Genomic DNA, 20,447 nt, shown 5'->3' with positions numbered 1-20,447 from the left:
ACCTAAATATTTTATAAATTTGTGCATGATTTTGCCTTTTAACCTTTTTAATCGAGTGTCACTGATGATTTTTTTGTAAACGAAACACACAATGGCGGAAACAATTATAAGCCTGGAATCTTTTATGAGTTGTTTTGCTGTGTTGCACGTCTGTTTTTTATTGAAGAGAAGTCGAGTTTGTAAATTCAAAATGGCATTATTTATTGGCAGTTCTACAAAATGTAACTTTTTATTTCATCACCAATATCAATATTTGTATAGTGATTCATTTTCTTCAACTTATTCGTTTATTCATTTATCAGCTATTTTTATTGGTACTGTGTGAACATGTGAATGTTTATATATTCTATAATATTGTCAGAAAAGGTGTTGCAACAGTTATAATAATCCCAGGATATTAATGTCATACATAATATATTTCTTCTTGTATTCAATCATTCCAAACGTGTAAATAAAAGTCATTAGCAAGATAATGTGACTTTATACATATCTTTTCTGTGGAAAGACCTATTGTTTTTCTTCTGATTATTAGGTCTTTCCACTTTTCTGTGGAAAGACCTATTGTTTTTCTTCTGATTATTTTTTTTTCTTCCGCCTAATTTTGTTCTTGCGATAAATATTTGTTTCGCAATATGTCGCTTAGATATTTGGTATATGATATCGAACAGTTAATGCGCTTTTGAAATTTACCCTGCGTAACCGAATACTTTTCTTTGTAGGAGTTATTTTCCCAAACACTGTTTTCCTTGTGATCACGACTCCTTCGCAACCGTAAAAGATTACGACAAATTTATTTGATAAAATTGCTCGTTAAGCTGGGATCACACACCCAGTAAACAATCCAACGTTGACATTACGTTGTGACAACGTAATACTATCGTTGTGACAACGTAATACTATCGTTGTGACAACGTAGTAAAATTACGTTGGTACAACGTAGTTTTGTGAACTCCAAGGCACGTGCTGACAACCATCCACACAACGTTGGCACAACGTAATTTGTGACGTAATTTATTACCATCATAAAACGTTGTAACAACGTCACAGCACAACTATAACTGTCCCTTGTCCTCATTTAATTGATAGAATCAATGCAATTCCATTGAAGAAGTATGTAAACAGGGTCTTTATTTTTTCTTTTTACCCGTTTTAAGTTGTAAATTTTTCTATGTGGGAAAGATGGACAATTGTTGATATGTACTCTATTTCCAAACTGCCAGCTGTATATGAAATTGTCAAAAAGTTGAGTTTTTTTTAATCTTTTTGGCAGGTTTCAGTGTGAAATGTATAAATGTCTAGTTTTCCCAAAAATAGTTGTTTAAGGTTTATAAAGTCTTAAGTTTTTAACTTTTGCAATATTGAAGTACAAGAATTACACATTTCCATTTAACAAATGCACCTTTTTCTTTCTTTTAACACATAAGACTTTTCAAAAAAAGGAAATTTTGTATGATGGCCAATAAGACAACCCTTTATCCTAAAATCAAATATTGATGATGTTAGCAATTATAGGTACATGTACAGCCTTCAACATGACATCTTGGTACAGTACGTGCTTCAAATTCTGAATGTTTAGTGTTTCAGTGGCCTAGAATACAGATTTCACTATGATGGCGGAAATTCTAGAATGAAGGTTTCACTTTGACGACGGAAAACCATTTTTAATGAATTTTTCAGAAATACAACAAACTACCACACTTACCTTAATATTTACTGAAAATTCATTCAGCTGGATTCACTACACGATTACAAGCTAGGAAAATCGGCCCAAAATCTGACTGTCTAATTCATAAATATATATATTCTACACAATTCATACACACTTCTAAAAATATCCCAAATGAAGAAAATACCTGAAATTCAATTCAACTAACTATTGCTTTTTTCCATTGACCAACTAGAGATAGTATAAAAAAGAAGATGTGGTATGATTGCCAATGAGACAACTGTCCACAAGAGACCAAAATGATAGACCTATCCAACAGTTTAGACTTCTTTTTTCTTACAATGTACATGTAGCTACATGAACCAATAAAAACAATAATAGTTTGTTTCTGAATTTTTAATTTTTATTCCAAATTTTAGTCTTGTGTTGGTTGTATACATTGTACATGTCATTCCAAATGTTGGTTTTCTGCCCTCTAATCAGCTGAGCAATTTGCACAATTGTTTCTGCATACATGTAGTTGGTATTGGTAATGTTTTCTACTCTAGCTCAGTCAATATAGTACACTGGATATGTAGGATGGCTTGTTTCGAAGCTAAGACATTTTCACATATATGTGGTTAAATTTTCGGAATACGAAGTGCGATGTTTTTTTCACACAACAATTTCTTTGAAAATTTAAAACTTTGAATACATTAAAAAACTCCATAGTTTTTACATATTTATACTATGATCCTCTACTTTCCAGATCAACACAAATGGTAAAGCTCAGTCACTTGTTAAAAATGTAACATGTTCAATATCACTACAGAGACAATTTTTGTTTACACACAACTTTTGATGGCGCATTAGTTCCTCATTTGGAGGCGCATTAGGAATATTGACCCAGCTGGTCTTGTGTTGGTTTCAGATCTCTGAAAAAAAAATCATAAATTATAAAATACAAAAAAATAAATTGATCCCAACTTATGAATTACAGCAGTTCTTAAAAATTATCCTGTGTTTAAACATAATCAATATTTTTTCTATTGCCGGTCCTAAAATAAACTCCCTTTGCATTTTGGTATTTCATACACAACCACCCCCAAATAATATTTAAGAAAAGAGCTTTCCCTGGGGGAGAGAGGACATAATATTTTCTGGAGCAACCAGTGGTTATTCTACAAATAATTAATAAAGGAAGTTTGGTTTCACAATATTGTCATTTTTCAATTAATTTAAGATATGCAAAGGATTCTACCTTAATAAATTTAGCATGTACATCGATACAACAAGACCTCATACATGTAGCATATGCCAATGAACGCAATCTATAAAATCAACAAATTATAATTTGATAAATAAAATTAATATAAGAAGAATGTGTCCATGAGCCACAAATGATCTTATCAAACTTAATTTAAAGGACATATCTAGAGAACAGTAAAGCAGATGCTCTTCAAATTCAAACTCTGCGTTTTATGATAATAAGCGTTGTGTATTGGTTGCATAACATGTGGTTTAGGCAAACGTTAGATAACAAAATCCAATTTTGAGTTCAATGTACATGTATGTATGTACAGTACAAGAGTTAAACTATATCACTCAGTTAAGGAGGACAGAAAAAGAGCTGATCAACTGATGTTTACCTTTTTAAAATCTTGGTCCAAATTTTTGAGCTGGTGCATGCTTAACTGTTACATGGTTACTGCAATGATTTCCTCAACCTCAGACACATTGGATCTGTGGATTTATATACAAGACTCTGGAAAAAAATTTAAAATACGTTCAATTATCTTTTATATTCTTCTGTCTGTTACATATAAAAAAGAAGATGTGGTATGATTGCCAATGAGACAACTCTTTACAAGAGACCAAAATGACACAGAAATTAACATTTATAGGTAACCGTACGGCCTTTAACAATGAGCAAAGCCCATACCGCATAGCTAGCTATGAAAGGCCCGAAATGACAATTTGAAACAATTCAAACGAGAAAATTAACTGGCTTATTTATATAAAAAAAAATGTTAGTCCAACAAATCTTTAGAACAAAGTGACAAATTTAAATGCATTCCAAAATTCATGTTTTATGATTGATTACAACATTGTTTCTGATCACATATTTAGTGATTGTACATGTAGCTCGTCATTGATAAACATGTAGATTTCATACTATAAATTGTACAGCAAAAAAGATGTCCCTATGTACTGTTTTTTAACACCTGTAAACTAGGTTTTACCCTGAAAACAAGAAAATTTTACCTAACTTTCAAGGCTAGATCCTAGTCTAAATCATTATGACACTTTCAAGACTTGGAAGGCTGTTTTTTATTTTTTTCTGGGACGCCTTCCTACAACGACCTAATCCTATTACGACAACTGTGATGGCTATCTTAATTTTTTTCTGTGACGCCTATATTTTACAACATCTTTATTGTCACAATTGTCTATTTCCATGTCAGACCCAGTGATACAATGATTGATCGTTTGTTGCTCAACATCCAGTGGCAAATATTTCATGCATGTTAGCGACGACCCCCAGTGATATATGCAGCATTATCATTAATAGGCCGAGTTGGTAATATGCCAAGTTTGAAATGTGCGGAGTTTGCAATGGACCCAGATATCTAAAGTGCTGAGATGTTTAGCTTCACATTTTCTGATATTGATAACATGGATAAGACTTTTATGCTTCAATGATTATCAAAAAATAACAGAGCAAAAGACACTTGTAGCCTTAATATATAGGGATAGTAGCTCTTGTCACAGATAGAAAACAAGTACTTATGGCTGTGCACCCCTCCCCCCTTTTTTTACTTTCTACAGTTATTACTTATTTTTAATTGCATATATCTTCAGAAACAACACAAGTTAATCAAGCAATTTGATAAATGGATTCAAATAACACACATTATGGCTAAAATATCTTGTATCAGTGCAATATATTGACAGTATAAGAAAAAGTATCATATTTCAACACGGTCACGTATAACAGACTTGAAAGAGGCGCCCAACACGGTAACAGCTGTTTTATTTTCATCAATCAAACTTGTTTTTATCATGGAGAACCTATTTGGTGTAATGTGCAATCATTGTTTTACCTTTTTCTTTGTTCTGGAATCTGGATCAAGCTAAATTTCCACTGCAAATTCCTCACTGTTTTCAAAAATCAAGCGGCAAATGTGCGCATGCTCAGACTTTTCATAGTATGCAGCGGTAAAACCCGAGTACTGCTGAACGTTACACTAATCAAATCGTGTAAAACGATTAAGAAATCCAAGTGATAAATGATGACAAAATTTTAATGATATATTAAACAATAAATATTCATATAAAATACATATATTAGAACATTAAAATTGGATTTGTAATATTTTCTTTGACATCTTGATGCAAATTATGTCTGCGGGAAAAAAGGGGGAGTTTTTTTTTAAATCGAAAAAATCGTAAATATATTCTAGTGAAGGTGAATGATCGATATCATATCCAGGAATACTCATTATGACATGCCCCAAAAATTCGTCCCATAAAACCAGATTTTTACAATGTATTCACTATACGTTCTTATAATGTCGATACGACGTAACAAAATGTTACGTCGGATTATGACAGTTATAAGCACGTTGTCACAACGTAATAAAATGTTACGTCCTGACAAGGTACTAAATTTACGTGAATCCGACGTAATTTTATAACGTTGTCTGTACGTCTGCATCCAACGTTGGATTTTTACGTTCCCACAACGTTGGTACGACGTAAACTCACGACATGACGTTCAGACGACCATTAACCGACGTCGGGAGTACGTCGTGTGTTTACTGGGCATTCACGATTTTTACTGCCGTCCTTGACAGGACCATTCCCGATTAAAATTTGTCAAAAGTCTGATCAAGATCCTGTGAATCGTGGATGGAAATTCGATTTGTATCTTTCGCCAGGTAAAATTCGACCGAGTCTGTCACGACTGCGTCCCGATTCTACCGAATGTAATCCGACAGAGATCAGATAGTGACAAGACAGTGAACCGACGCTGACGGAAGTTATCCGTTTGAAAACTGTTGGCATTATCGGGATGATCAGGTACTGTCGGAACGTAATCCTATCACGGTCCGCTCAATCGCATTGCAAACGGCTTTGTCTGGTCTCAGTCGTATTGTATTCTGTTATTGTCGGGACTTCTCCAGATCATTCCCGTTCCACAGGACACCGTCCCGAATACACAGAACATTGTTAGGAATTCGATCCGATACAGCGGAATCCGTCACGACTTAGGCACGATTGTAATCCGACTAGACAAAATCGGCTGAGTTTCCCCGAATGTTACGGGACGCACCTAACTGTCGGGGTGCTTTGCCGAACTATTCGGACCCTTCCCGACCAGTAGGAATCTGTTACGAACTAAAACGACTGCGTTCAGACAATAATAGGACATTCCAGATAATTGAGGATACTATTCCGACTTTTTCACTTTTCGTGTCGTATCGCTGTCTGATCTCAAACGGGAGCAATAATCGGCAATGTGTGAACCCCGCATTATATCCTTTGCATGATTTGTCCAATTTCGACCGAAGCAATATGAGAGTTATTTCCCTTTTTTTAAGGTCAAGGTCGTATTTTAGATTTTTATTTGTTTTTGATTTCCCTATAACTTTGGAATGGTTATAGATACAGAAAATTTAAGTAGTGAAAAATGCTTGGTACTTCAAGGGGCGACTTTGTTACGTTATGACTGTATTGGTTTTACCATTATGTAAGGGACATAACCCCCATTTATGGGTTATAAAAAGCCATTATTAGGCAAAACTCTTAAACAAAAGGTCCTTGACCCATAGGGTATTTTGCAATGACATTGTGGAGCAATGACCTTGACTTAGGTCAAAAGGTCAAAGGTCAAGGTCATGCACTTAGAGGCAAATTATGTGATTTTGGCACTATTTAAAGAGTTTTATGTGTGTTTGAATTCCAACCAACGAACCAACCAACCAACCAATCAATCAATCAATCAGTGCACTTTCCAACGTGTTTAACCAACCAACGTATTTAATCCACCAATCAACGTGTTTAACCAACCAATCACTCAATCAATCAATCAGTGCATGTTTCCGTCTCATGTGTTTAATATGGAGTCCAAGATCTCATTTGCTTCTTTTTCGCTAGTTTCAAGAAACACTATCCAACAAACCAACCAATCAACCAACCAATCAATCAACCAACCAACAAATCAACCAACCAACCAACCAACCAATCAACCAATCAACCAACCAACATATTAACCAACCAACCAACCAAACAATCAAACAATCAATCAGTGCATGTTTCTTTCTCATGTGTTTAATATGGAGTCCAAGATCTCATTTGTTTCTTTTTCGCTTGTTTCAAAAACCCTATCCAACGTGTTTAACCAACCAACCAACATGTTTAATCAACCAACCGTTGTGTTTAATCAACCAATAAACATGTTTAACCAACCAACCAATCAATCAATCAATCAGTGCATGTTTCCGTCTCATGTGTTTAATATGGAGTCCAAGATCTCATTTGTTTCTTTCTCGCTTGTTTCAACCTATCCCACGTGTTTAACCAATCAACCAACGTGTTTGATCAACCAATCAACGTGTTTAACCAATCAATCAATCAATTAGTGCATGTTTACGTCTCATGTGTTTAATATGGGGTTCAGGATCTCGTGTTTCTTTCTCGCTTGTTTTATGAAACCTATCCAACGTGTTTAACCAACCAACCAACATGTTTAATCAACCAATCAACGTGTTTTACCAACCAACCAATCAATCAATCAATCAGTGCATGTTTCCGTCTCATGTGTTTAATATGGAGTGCAAGAACTCATTTGTTTCTTTTTCACTTGTTTCAAGAAATACTATCCAACGTGTTTAACCAACCAACGTGTTTAATCAACCAATCAACGTGTTTAACCAACCAACGAACCAACCAACCAACCAATCAATCAATCAATCAATCAGTGCATGTTTTCGTCTCATGTGTTTAATATGGAGTGCAATAACTCATTTGATTCTTTTTCGCTTGTTTCAAGAAACCCTATCCAACGTGTTTAACACCATCCAACCAACGTGTTTAATCAACCAATCAACATGTTTAACCAACCAACCAACCAACCAACCAATCAATCAATTGATGCATGTTTCTGTTTCATGTATTTAACACGGGGTCCAATGTCTCATTTGTTGTTTTTTTTCGCCTGTTTCAAGGGACTCTATCTTACGTGTTTAATTGATCAACCAACCAATCAATCAATCAATAAATCAATCAATCAACCAATCAATTATTGTATGCATGCTTCAGTTGTGCGTGTTTAATACGGGGTCCAAGTTCTCATTTGGTGTTCTTTTCGCTTGTTTCAAGAGACCTTATCTCAAGTGTTTAAGTTATAAACCAACCAACCAACCAACCAACCAATCAATCAATCAATCAATCAATCAATATGTATGACAGTTTATCTATTACAGTATATTTAAAACAATATGGAAAGAAAAAACTCTCAATTATTTAAGATTTTGAATTTTAATATTTTTCTTACATTTCTTCTCAAAAAAAATCCACATGTACTCTGAAACTACAAGTCCAATCGACCCCAAAATTTTCAGTCAGCAGGGCATACATGTACTAAAGGTTCATAAAACAACGTTGTGCAGATATCTCTCAGGACTTTTCCTAGAGAAAAAAAATGGCAATGCCGTAAAAATTGCTTGCTAGGTCCGTAAATCTCAGTGACATCCTACAAAAAAATGTCCGCTCGTAGATTGAAATACTAATCTGTGTTACAAACAGGTGCTGAAAAAAGTACATTATCAGAAAATAATCCTTAAATGTGTATTAAAGTTACACCGGATCAATTAAATCCAAAGCATGCACTGCTGGTGAACTGTGATCAAAATGTCAATTTCCTGCAATGACAAAAGAAATTACATTGTGTACATTCTGTCTCTATACATGTTGTCTGTTCAACGTCCCCACCTAAACAGAAATAAAAAGTTTTCGTTATTATAAACCCGCGTCACGTGATGTCTCCTCAACCTGGCGCGCGCGCTGTACCTAAAATAAAATAAAAAATTTCCAAACTAAACATGAAACTTCTCCGGTAACAATGATATAGACCCCATACAGAAACAAACAAACAAACAAACAAACAACCCCCCCCCCCCCCCCCATTCAATCAATTTCAAAGGGGGAAAGACCGCCTCCAATTGCTTTTTAAAAGCAATTGATTTATATTTATTATTATTCTCTTTCCTCGTCCGTTTTCAAAGTCCAAAATCAAACAAAGTACGCGACATATCCAAATGATCTTTTGTACCATGTATCAAGGGTATAATATCTATCTTGTATTAGAATAACCACGGTTTACTGTTTACCTTATGGGAGTTATCTCCCCAATTACAAAAAACACTGTTATCGCTACTTCTCATAAACTATAAGACTTAGCGGCAAATGTTTTTTTTAAATGTTCCTTGCTAAAAGTTACAACTTCAAATAATTTTAACCGAAGCGATCCAGTGACTTCTTATAGGAGTTACTCCCCTTGAATATTTTACTTTTCAATATGCAACTAAATCTCATGAACCATTAGTTGTAAAGACCTCAGGTCTTTTGATTTGAAATCCTTGGTCCAAAAAATAAAAAATAGGTCAAGGTCAAAGGTCAAGGTCGTATTTTAGATTTTTATTTGTTTTTGATTTCCCTATAACTTTTGAATGGTTATAGATACAGAAAATTTAAGTAGTGAAAAATGCTTCGTACTTCAAGGGGCAACTTTGTTACGTTATGACTGTATTAGTTTTACCATCATGTAAGGGACATAACCCCCATTGATGGTTTTTAAAAAGCCATTATTGGGCAAAACTCAACAAAAGGTCCTTGACCCAAAGGGTCTTTTGCAATGACATTGTAGAGCAATGACCTTGAAGAAGGTCACAAGGTCAAAGGTCAAGGTCATGTACTAAGAGGCAAATTACGTGATTTTGGCCTTATTTAAAGAGTTTTATGTGTTTGAATTCCAATCAATCAATCAATCAATCAATCAATTAATCAATTAATCAGTGCATGCATGTTTCCGTCTCATGTGTTTAATATGGGGTCCAATATCTTATTTGTTTCTTGTTCGCTTTTTTCAAGTGACCCTATCCAACGTGTTTAATTGATCAACCAACCAACCAATCAATCAATCAATCAATCAATCAATATATATGACAGTTTATTCATGACAGTAAAATTTAAAAAAAAATGGAAGGAAAGACCTATCAATTATTCAAGAAGAATTGAACTTTAATTATTATTATTCTTTCCGCCAAACTTCAACGAAATTTCCCCAAAAAAGTACGCGACATGTTGAAATGATATTAGGTATCTAGTATCGGTTGACCAAAAGCTATCTTGTGGTGAGGGCACGACCCCGTAACATTTCCTTCATAGGGGTTATCTCCCCTAACACTAAAAAACTTGTTATCATTCTAACTCCATAACCATAATAGGTAGAAAAAAACAAAGGGTGGAATTTGTTCAGGAACAGACCCTGGTGCTTCGTTACATTTGAATCGAAAAGATTCAATGACTCATTGGTAGGGTTATGCCCCTTTGAAAATTAACAAATGTCGGTTGGCCACTAAAACTCAAAAACTGTAAATTGTAGCCACCTAGGATTATCACCAATTATTATCAATTTACATGAACATACAAGTCCCTAGCAACAACAAAAAACACCATAGCAACCATATATTTTTGAACTTAGAAGGCTATGAATAATATAAATATGACATTTTTATTACTGGAAATGACACTTTTGTCCCTATCAACGACATACAAGTCCTTAGCAATCATTTATTTTTTTAACTTTAAATACTATGAATAGTACATATGACATTTTTAATAACTTATTTTAATATATTTATCCTTAGGAATGATTTTTGCCCTAAGCAACCACTTATGAACATAAAAGTCCTTAGAAACCATATTTTTTATAACTAAGAAGGCAATTAATAAAAGAAAAAAGGAAAGAACATTCAATTGTTCATGAACAATTGACTTTTTAATTTTAGCACTATTTGTGTTTAAGTAGTGTCTTCTACTTGTTTATATCTGTATGAATTTTTGATGAGTTCTTATCATGCTTATGTAAAAAAAAAATTAAAAAAAATGTTCTTGTTCTAATTTATTGGCCAAAATATCAAAGCAACATCAACATGTTAAACTTGACAGGCCAACCTATCACAAAAAAGCAGCGAAATCGTACATATAAACTATAGAGTAAAATGTAAAATAAGTTCCTTATCAAATGGCAAAATCCAAAGTTCAAACACTTAAAACGAATGGAAAATAACTGTCATATATTCTTACTTGGTACATGCATTTCCTTATGTAAATATGGTGGATTAAACCTGGCTTTATAGCTAGCTAAAACTCTCACTTGTATGACATACGCATAAAATTCTATTATATTGACAACAATGTGTGAACAAAACAAACAGACATAATAGGTAAAAATGTCAAAAATAGGGGTACAGCAGTCAACAATGTGTTATATTTTTATTCACCTTAAAAACAAAAGATGTCAAAAAACAAAACAATTTCTTTGCAAATGATCGATTTCAAGTAATACATAGGTGAAAGATACCAAAGACATATTCAAACGCATAAAGTCGGAGACAAGCTGACAAAGACATGGCCAAAAAAAGATGACAAAAGATCAAACAACAGTATACAAAACACAACATAGAAAACAAGAGACTGAGCAGCACAAAGCACCAAATACAGTGAAAGGAATGAACTTTGATATCTCTCTTTTTATATGTAAGGTTAAATTGCATGTTTATGCCCCCGCCGTAGCGGAGTGGGCATTAAGTTTTACCCTTGTCCGTCTGTTCGTCCGTACGTTCGTACGTCCCAAAATTTGTTTCCGTTCTTTAACTTTAGTTTGCCTCACCAAATGTTATGAAACGTATACACAATGCTTGTAACCACAAAACACAGATCAAGGGTGCATTTCGGTGGCGTCACTTAAACCGTTCTAGAGTTGTACCCGTCGAAAAATGGAAGAATTGCTAATTTTTCGTTTCCGTTCTCCAACTTCAGTTTGCCTTAACCAAATGTTATGAAACTTATACACAATGCTAATGACCACACAACACAGATCAAGTTTGAATTTCGGTGGCGTCACTTAAACGGTTCTAGAGTTTTACCCCTTTAAAAATGGTAGAATTGCTGAAATTTTATATGCCCGTTTACGGGGCGTATTAGGTATACCGTTGTCCGTCTGCCCTTCTGTCCGTCCGTCGTCAACATGTCATGTCGGACATTAACTCAAACACGCTTTATCCAATTTACATAAAACTTTGGTGAATTGTTTATATCTATTGACGCGAGCTCCCTTTCGTTTTTTTATAAATTTTAGATTTTACGTTTCCGAGTTATGGTGTTTTATTCATTAAAAAGGGGGATGTTCCAGTTTTCGGACAATAACTCCACAATGCTTTTACCAACTTGCAATAAATGTTGGTTACTTTTTTATATCTATTGACATGAGCTCCCTTTTGATTTTTATAAATATTTGGATTTTATGTTTCAAAGTTACGGGTTTTTATTCATAAAAATGGGGGATTTCCCAGTTTTTGGACAATAATTCAAAAATGCTTTCAGCAGTTCTCATGAAACTTTAATGAATTGTTGATATCTATTGATGTAAGCTCCCTTTATAATTTTTTAAATTGTATTTGTTTATAATCTGACAACAGATTTTCTCAAAATCTTTAATTGAATATAAATTGAATTCATATAACCAATTTCAAGTTCTTTGACTACATTTATTCAGAAACCTATAAGATGTCAGATATTTAATTACAATCCAAATTCAGATCTTTATCAAGCTTGAAAATGGTGTCCATTTTTGCCCCAACTGTTAAGGGTTGACCTCTGCGGTCGTATCCAGCTGTGCTCAGCGAAGCAGTTTGCTCGTTTCTGTTCTCTAACTTTAGTTTGCTTCAACCAAATGCTATGAAACTGATACAAAATGCTTATTACCACAATATACAGATCAAATTTGAATTTTGGTTACTTCACTTTTACTGTTCTAGAGTTGTCCTCCTTCACAAATGGAAAACATGCTATATCTCCGTTCTCTAACTTTAGTTTGCCCCAACCAAATGTTCTGAAACTTATACACAATACGTTTTACCACAAAACTCAGATCAAGTACAACTTTGGGTAGCATCACTTTTACCGTTCTTCAGATGTATTCCTTTATAACTTTATATGATATGCAAGCGGGAGCATCATCTGTGTCCCATGGACACATTCCCCATTTATTTAGAAAGGTTTAGAAAAAGGTGCTTGAAAAGGGGTGCTTTAGCTAGTACATAATTGACAAAAATATCCCACATGGAATAACCTGAGTAACTCACATACATCATGTTTATCAATAAGATTTCAATCATCGATTTCATCTGGAGTTTTGATAAATTCACATTTTAGGATCATACGAAACATGGTAGTGATATATCCCGGCTATAACACAAGAAATAACATGTATTCTATTCTCCCATTTTGGAGATATAAATATGACACATGCATAGAAATTAATTCTACAAAGGTTGGCTTTCTATGGCCTCCCTCCCATTTAAAAAACTCTTGATCTGCACCTGACCCTCATGAATGCTTGCATCTCATTTATATCAATGAATTCGAAATTAATAAAAGTGTATCGAAAATGTCTTGATTTCTGCTTGCTTCTTCTTCATTCTGCAACTTCCTCCTGTGGTTAGGAGCACATCAATTGCTTGATTATTCACAGTGGGCTTATATTACTCAGTCGAAAATAGTTAAAATCACTTTGGTATTTTACAGTATCAAACGCAATTGCACATTTAAAAGACGATGGGCTTATATTACACCGAAGATAATGAAAGTTATTCACTTTTTATTTCGTTTTACTCCGAAGTTTCTAATAGTCTTAAATCTAAAATGTTCCTGATTGACTTTATGACGATAGTAAAACCGTTGTCTGACACTATTAAATTTCTGTATTGCTATTGACAGATATTTATATATATATATATATGACTTCCAACTAAAATCTATATAGAATCATAATGCATTAACATATCTTAAATGATTGTTTTCAAACGTGCATACTCACATCGTACATGTATATTGCTCTCAGTAAAAGGGATGTACTTCTGTCAGAATGACAGCTTTAACAGAGTAATGATGAAGAACGACAAAAATCAATACAGCTTATTCCTTTTACGTAAATCTTCACGAATGGTTAACGAATTACATGACAAATGTGGTCTATATATAAACTCGCCTTCCTTGTCGATTGAGATGGAAGTCGAGTGCACCTGCCACCTGCCAGGTTCGAAATAAAAACCTCAGTGTTGCCAGATAGTAGATGATCTTCTTAGTTGTACAATTTATCGATGACTCTCAAAACAGTTGATAGGTCAAATACGATTACGGAAGACCTGATATATCAGCTGCAATTTTACACTTTTAAATCGTAATCATAAAACTTGCATTTTTTTCCATTCTTAAAAAATTGCAATAAAAAATGCACACCATCGTTTATGAATTTACAGTACTTATACTTAAGGATAACAATACATTCAATACAAAAAATTAAAGCAAAATAAACCAATAAAATATTCAATAAAATTGATTACTTCATTAAGCTTAAAATTGAACCCTAAGTTATCTTCAAGTTTGTACACATCATTGACTTTTAAATATTTATGTTTGTTCGTGCTTAATGTAGATACATCTATAACATTCTGACGTCAAACACGCGACTCTACAGTAGAGTTGATTGGAAACTGTTAGTTTAAACATATTTATTTATAGGGGATTGGGAAACAAGTTTTGCAACTTATTTAAATCCTTTTCAACTTTGCGGTTGCAAGTGCTGCTTTGTAGCGGCATTAGCCTACTCTTCTGGATTATTCTAAATCTCTGTTCTTTTCTGAAATTAGTTCTACCTTATTTATTTAACCCAGTATACTACCATTCCCCATGTGAAATCATAATTTTGAATTTACTTCGAACGACAAAATTATTTTGTATCTCTACCTGTATGACATTAACATTCTGACGCCAAACACGCTACTCTACACCAGAGTTTATATGAACCTTGCCATTCAGTCACAGGACTTCTAATATTTCAATCCGTTATGGATTGATATAAAAACAATATAAGTAAGCAATGATTGCGGTTATTGTCCATTCGTTTTTTATGTGTTTTGTCATTTGATTTTGCCATGTGATTCGGAACTTTCCGATTGAATTTTCCTCGGAGTTCAGTATTTTCTTGATTTTTGTTTTATTTGTTAAATTTGGTAGATTCTTTTTTGTGTTATTTTTGTTAAATATTTGTGTGGTTGTTTTTTTTCTAATTGAGATTGTGCCGCATTGATGACTGCTGTTCCCCTATTTTGACAATGTACCTACGATGTCTGTTTTGTTCATTTATCGTTGTTAATTTAATGAAATTTGATGAGACTGTCAAACAGGTGAAAGGTTTATCGCTATAAAATTCATTTTGAAAATGTCTGTACCAAGTCATGACTTTGCCAGTTCGTTGGATGTGTTTTATCATTTAATATTGTCATTTGCTAAGAGACTTGAATTTTCCATGGAGTCGAGTATTTTTGTGATTTAACTTTTAACATATTTTGAGTACACATATTACTTGCAGTCATTCGTTTTTTGATAACGATATCTTAACTCTTGTTAAAAGTCGGACGAAAGATACAATAGGAATAGTCGAACCATTAGATTGAAAATAAACTGACAACGTCATGGCTAAAAATGAAAAGGCAAACAGACAAATAATACTACAAAAGACAGAGCACAGACTTCGCAACACGAACCCTAACAAAAACTGGGGTTGATCTCAGGTGTTCCGGAATGGTAAGCAGATCCTGCTCTACATGTGTCACCCATCGTGTTGCTTATTCTATTCGAATGAATATTATAGTGCGAAACCTTTTTTTTGACATTTTTACATATTTTTCTGTCTGTTTTGTTCAAGCATCGTTGTCAATATAATGGAAATTTATGCGACAGTAAGAGGTTAAGGTAGCTATAAAGCCAGGTTTAAATCACAAATATCTACTTTATAAAATGCCTGTACCGAATCAGGAATATGACCATTTGATGTGATTTTGCCATTTGATTTAGGACTTTACGTCCTTGTAGTTGTGTGAATTTTTTTTCATAGAGACTTGCGTGAACATACTATATATGTTCACCACGATTCCCCATTGCCACTGAGCATAATGACATCTTATTAGTTATACAGAGTGACAATGAGGATCCGCCGGAGATCTTCTTGTTTGATATTTTTTTTGCATTAGTCCATTTTTAATGTATGTTATGTTATTGTCATCCTGCTCTACTCAGTTAAAAATAGGTGAAAAAGACTCGGTATAAATACTATCGTTCTCTCTCTCTCTCTCTCTCTCTCTCTCTCTCTCTCTCTCTCTCTCTCTCTCTCTCTCTCTCTCTCTCTCTCTTTCTCTCTCTCTCTCTCTTTAACACTCTTTACAACCCTTTCTCTCTTAGATAACAATCAAACCATTAAAAAATTAACTCATTGAAAAAGATAATGACTGTATATTAAAAACATCTGAAAACTACGTTGACTGCCATTCAAATCTTTTACCAACCCCACGAATCCATGGTGTTGTCAAATCTCCTAATGATAATAAACGTGGAATCTGCATGAATTAAATAAACATAATATTAACATGATTAAGGTGGTATGGGAGTCTAAAATAAAAAGGAAAGAATTTGTTCATACTTTGCAAAAACGTAGTATCTATTGATATATGTTGAAAAATATAATAAAAGTGGTAGGTCACCACGCATTTTCTCAAGCTTCAGGACGTGACAAAATGGCACATTTTGTATGGATTATACAGAAAAAATACCATTTTGTGATATGAAACTAAACAAAATTGACGTTATTTGCTCTTTGGAACAGTTCAGGTTCGATAACTATCAGATCCAGAACATGCATCATACGGACCTTAGTTTTTCCTTACCTGAACACTATACGTAAATTATTTTTTATTTAGCGACCTGAGTTTTTATTTGTGTCCCGTACTTTTAGGTTTCAAGTAAGTCTTAAATCCCATATCAAACATATAGAAATTTGCCTTTTATATACTCTTAGTATGAAAAAGAAGATGTGGTCTGATTTCTTATATAACAACTCTCCACAAGAAGCCATCTGAAAGAATTTAGTAAAAGTTTCAAGTCATTTGTGATAACGAAATCGTAAAATCACGAAAAAATAATTCCGAGGAAATTCCATAATAATATACAGGTAATACATATATTGTGTCTTTTAAAATCTTAAACATCAGTAGACATGGGCATAGCGAACGAGCTGTGAAATTTAACACTGTAAGATGGCGCCAACGATACATAACCATTCAATAAAGGAAAATTAACAATAGAAAACGAAAAATCGTCCCTTTTGTTTTAAATTTTTATGCAAGGTTTTCCGAGTTAAACTGCAATCTTTTAGGTTGCGTTGCTGTAAATATTGACAATGCAATTTCCCATTGGAACTTCTTTTACGGCTAAAACTGTACCTAATCTAATCCTAGAATTGAAAGTTCATATGCACCACAATGTTTTTTTTCGAAGGTCAAAACATAGGGCTGTGCGACATATTTTCAACGTTCATATGCTGAACTTCTCATAGTTCAAACTAACACTAATTTTCTTAACTACCCCTACTTCGAATAAATGTTTACCACAGATTTCAATGTAAACAATATGCACATGTAACTTTACTGGTAACATTCCCAAGTTATGTCTCTGTGCGATGGAACACATAGAGCATAACTGGGAACCAGTATTTAAACAAAATTAATCTTCTATGAATATTCAAGATCTCCCCAAAAAAAGGCGTGTTATGAGAAACAACTGTATTTTCAAAGTGCAACAAATAATCGAGAAAAGGACAGTTATTAACGTTTACATTTGATTTATTTAAAGTAAGTCCCTTTTGGTAAATGTCGGCATTATTTGGAAGAAGTGGTATGATTGCCAATGCGACAGCTCTCCACAAAAGACCAAATGACACAGAAACATGAGAAATTAACAGCTTTAGGTCATTTTAATCTTTTATTCGAAAATGTAGGCCCTACAGTCGTTAGAAATTACTCTCAGATTATGAAAGGATTATAATTTGGTGATCAAGACTTGTTGCTATTTATGTCACCAGTCATACTAAGAATTTGATTTGTAATATTTATATTCTTTGTGGTAATTTTCATGACGATTAAAAACTAAGGAAGGTTTATTTAACGCACTCGGCACTTTTCCGTTGGTTTTTGTTCGTTCATTTTCGATTAAATAGTGCTACTTTAGTCCCCGAAGAATTCTTTTGACATTTTTATTATGTATGATGCTCCCTAGCCTAACTAAATTAATAGACTTTAACAAATGGGGAAAGTCGTAATCTACAGTCCATCCAGAAAACTACAATGTGCAAATCATACGATATTCAGGGGTCTGTAGCTGCTAGTCAGATTTGTAAAGTGTCTGAGCCAAAAATAAATGACTTAGAGTTTTGCCATAGAAAGCCCTAATTCTCAAAAAGATGATTATAAGTTCAAAGACCTAATACTGTGGATTTATTATTATTCGTTGTGTACTAATTGGTTTAACCTTGGTTTAGAGGTTGCAGGTGAACCATAATTCAAATGTTCAACCAAAAGCATAATTCCAATGGGCTTTGTATACAGAGATCGGCAAAATAGTTATTAAAGGTACCAGGAATATATTTTTTAGACGAGCGTTACGTCTACAGAAGATTAATCAGTGACTCTCATATCAAAATAGTTATAAAGCGAAACAAGTACAAATTTGAAGAGCATTGATGATACAAAATTCCAAAATGTTGTGCCGAATACCACAATATATATTCACGAAAATGTAATTTTTCGGCAATTCACGAAAATTGATACCCACGAAAATAAATGAATCCACAATACATAAATATTCACTGCCTAATTCACAAGTGATGTTGCTCTGCATATACTAATGTTTTGTCAACTGCCTTATGTTTTATATTCTAGGTGATGAGACTGTGTCTCACATGTTTTCTTAACAGTTGATTTTGTATTTTCACCATTGACAAAAAATCAGTATATGCATCTCCAAAACCAAAAAAAGCCAAAACGAAAAGAAAAGAAAAAATATCCGACATTAAAACTAATCACATTATTGAGTTCCTATCAGTATTATTTTGATGAAAGGTTGGAGTGTTTCTTATTTATGAATGTCCATACGTAATCTGGCACACCATCGGATGTCTTCATGGGAGAGGAAATTCAGACGTAATTTTCATTTGAGCCCATTTTTTTACTTTTCTGTTCATTGTGCAGTGTTTTTCAACTTTCGTATATCTGCAATGCTAATTTGTTTGCCGTGCCGTTATTGTTTTATGTTTTTTCCTGCCTGATGCTTATGTTATCATGTCATATTAACGTGTGTTATGCCAGGCATATGTCTTGTTTCGTGCTGTTATTTCTTCGCATGCTACTGTTGTTTGCCCTACTGATGGCATTTACCATATGAAAAACAATATATGATCCCACTAAAAGAATCATTTACAAATGAATGTGAGACATCCCCAATTTTCATGTTTTTTTTTATATAGATGACAACAATTTGAAAGGCAGAAAATAAGTAGCAAGTAAGGCACAGCTTTTACTCATAGAATGATGTTTGCCACGTGGATGTTTATTGTCCGTGCCAACAAATTTTGCAAGGCTGATGTTGTTTTTGCCCTGCAGATGTTACCATATGCGGTGCTGTTGAATTGAATTGCCAAATTGTTGATTTGTATGCCATGCGGATGATTTTTTATGGAATGCTGATATTTTTTTTGCAATGCTGTTGTAATAGTGCCATGCTGATTTCTGTTTTTCTTCAATTTATAAATGTTGGTTGCCCCTTAGTGTTTAAAGCTTGGGAAGAAAACTCTTAGATTCAAAATGCTAGTTCAGGTCAAGCATTACAATTTACCTTACGTAGATTTATTGTATACTGCAATTTTGGTTTGTGCTATCGCAGTACACAATCAGTCAAGCTATTTGCCAAAATCTGCTAATTTGAAGACAGTTGTGCAACTTTCTTGTTTTAACTGTTTATCTATATGAAGAAAACATGCTGACTTATTGCATTATACAATATATTTAATCGAATACAAAACATTAGCGTTTAAGATTTTGTCCTCACTATACCATTTAAGAGGAGATAACTCTTTCAATAACAAAGGAGTAGGTTCCTTAAGACCCCGTTTTGGCCGCAAAATATAGCAGTTTTATTATTTCTTTTAAATGTAAACTTTTAGTTATTTTTCGGAAGGTATAATGCCTCTGCTACATAAATATGGGCTGTTTTGTGCATTACCATACACATATATTGGGTACTTGCATCAGGAAATCATGCTAAATTACCAAAATTTCAGCATTTTAGTTCAATTTTAGACGGTTTCCGTCATAAATGAAAGTGGCCGCATTCGTGTTCATTCTTTATATTGAAATGTAAGTTGTGTTTAATGATAATACATAACATATATAAAGGTCGAGGATGACCACGGATGCGGCCACTTTCATTTTTGACGGAAACCGTCTAAAGTTTAACTAAAATGCTGAAATTTTGAAACTTTTCATCTGAAAAGTGACAGTTGTTGGCATATTTGATAGATTTTTCATATTTAAGCTAGAATCGGAGCGTTTTTAATGAGTGAATC

At 33.6% G+C, this 20,447-nt stretch overlaps 1 protein-coding gene and 1 long non-coding RNA gene across 2 annotated transcripts in view; one reads left to right on the top strand and one right to left on the bottom strand.

Annotated features, from left to right (window-relative positions):
- Positions 1-20,447, top strand: part of LOC139493888 (uncharacterized) — a 326,295-nt gene that overhangs the window by 87,417 nt on the left and 218,431 nt on the right. The gene's annotated exons all lie outside the window — the stretch shown is intronic.
- On the bottom strand, positions 2,048-4,879 carry LOC139495038 (uncharacterized). Its single transcript, XR_011657240.1, has 3 exons — positions 4,750-4,879; positions 3,295-3,410; positions 2,048-2,580 (listed from the first exon to the last, which is right to left on the bottom strand). It is a non-coding gene; the product is annotated as an uncharacterized lncRNA (long non-coding RNA).

This window comes from Mytilus edulis, chromosome 11 (assembly GCF_963676685.1).
Source record: "Mytilus edulis chromosome 11, xbMytEdul2.2, whole genome shotgun sequence".
Taxonomy (NCBI): domain Eukaryota; kingdom Metazoa; phylum Mollusca; class Bivalvia; order Mytilida; family Mytilidae; genus Mytilus; species Mytilus edulis.
This window is presented reverse-complemented; position numbering and strand designations above follow the sequence as displayed.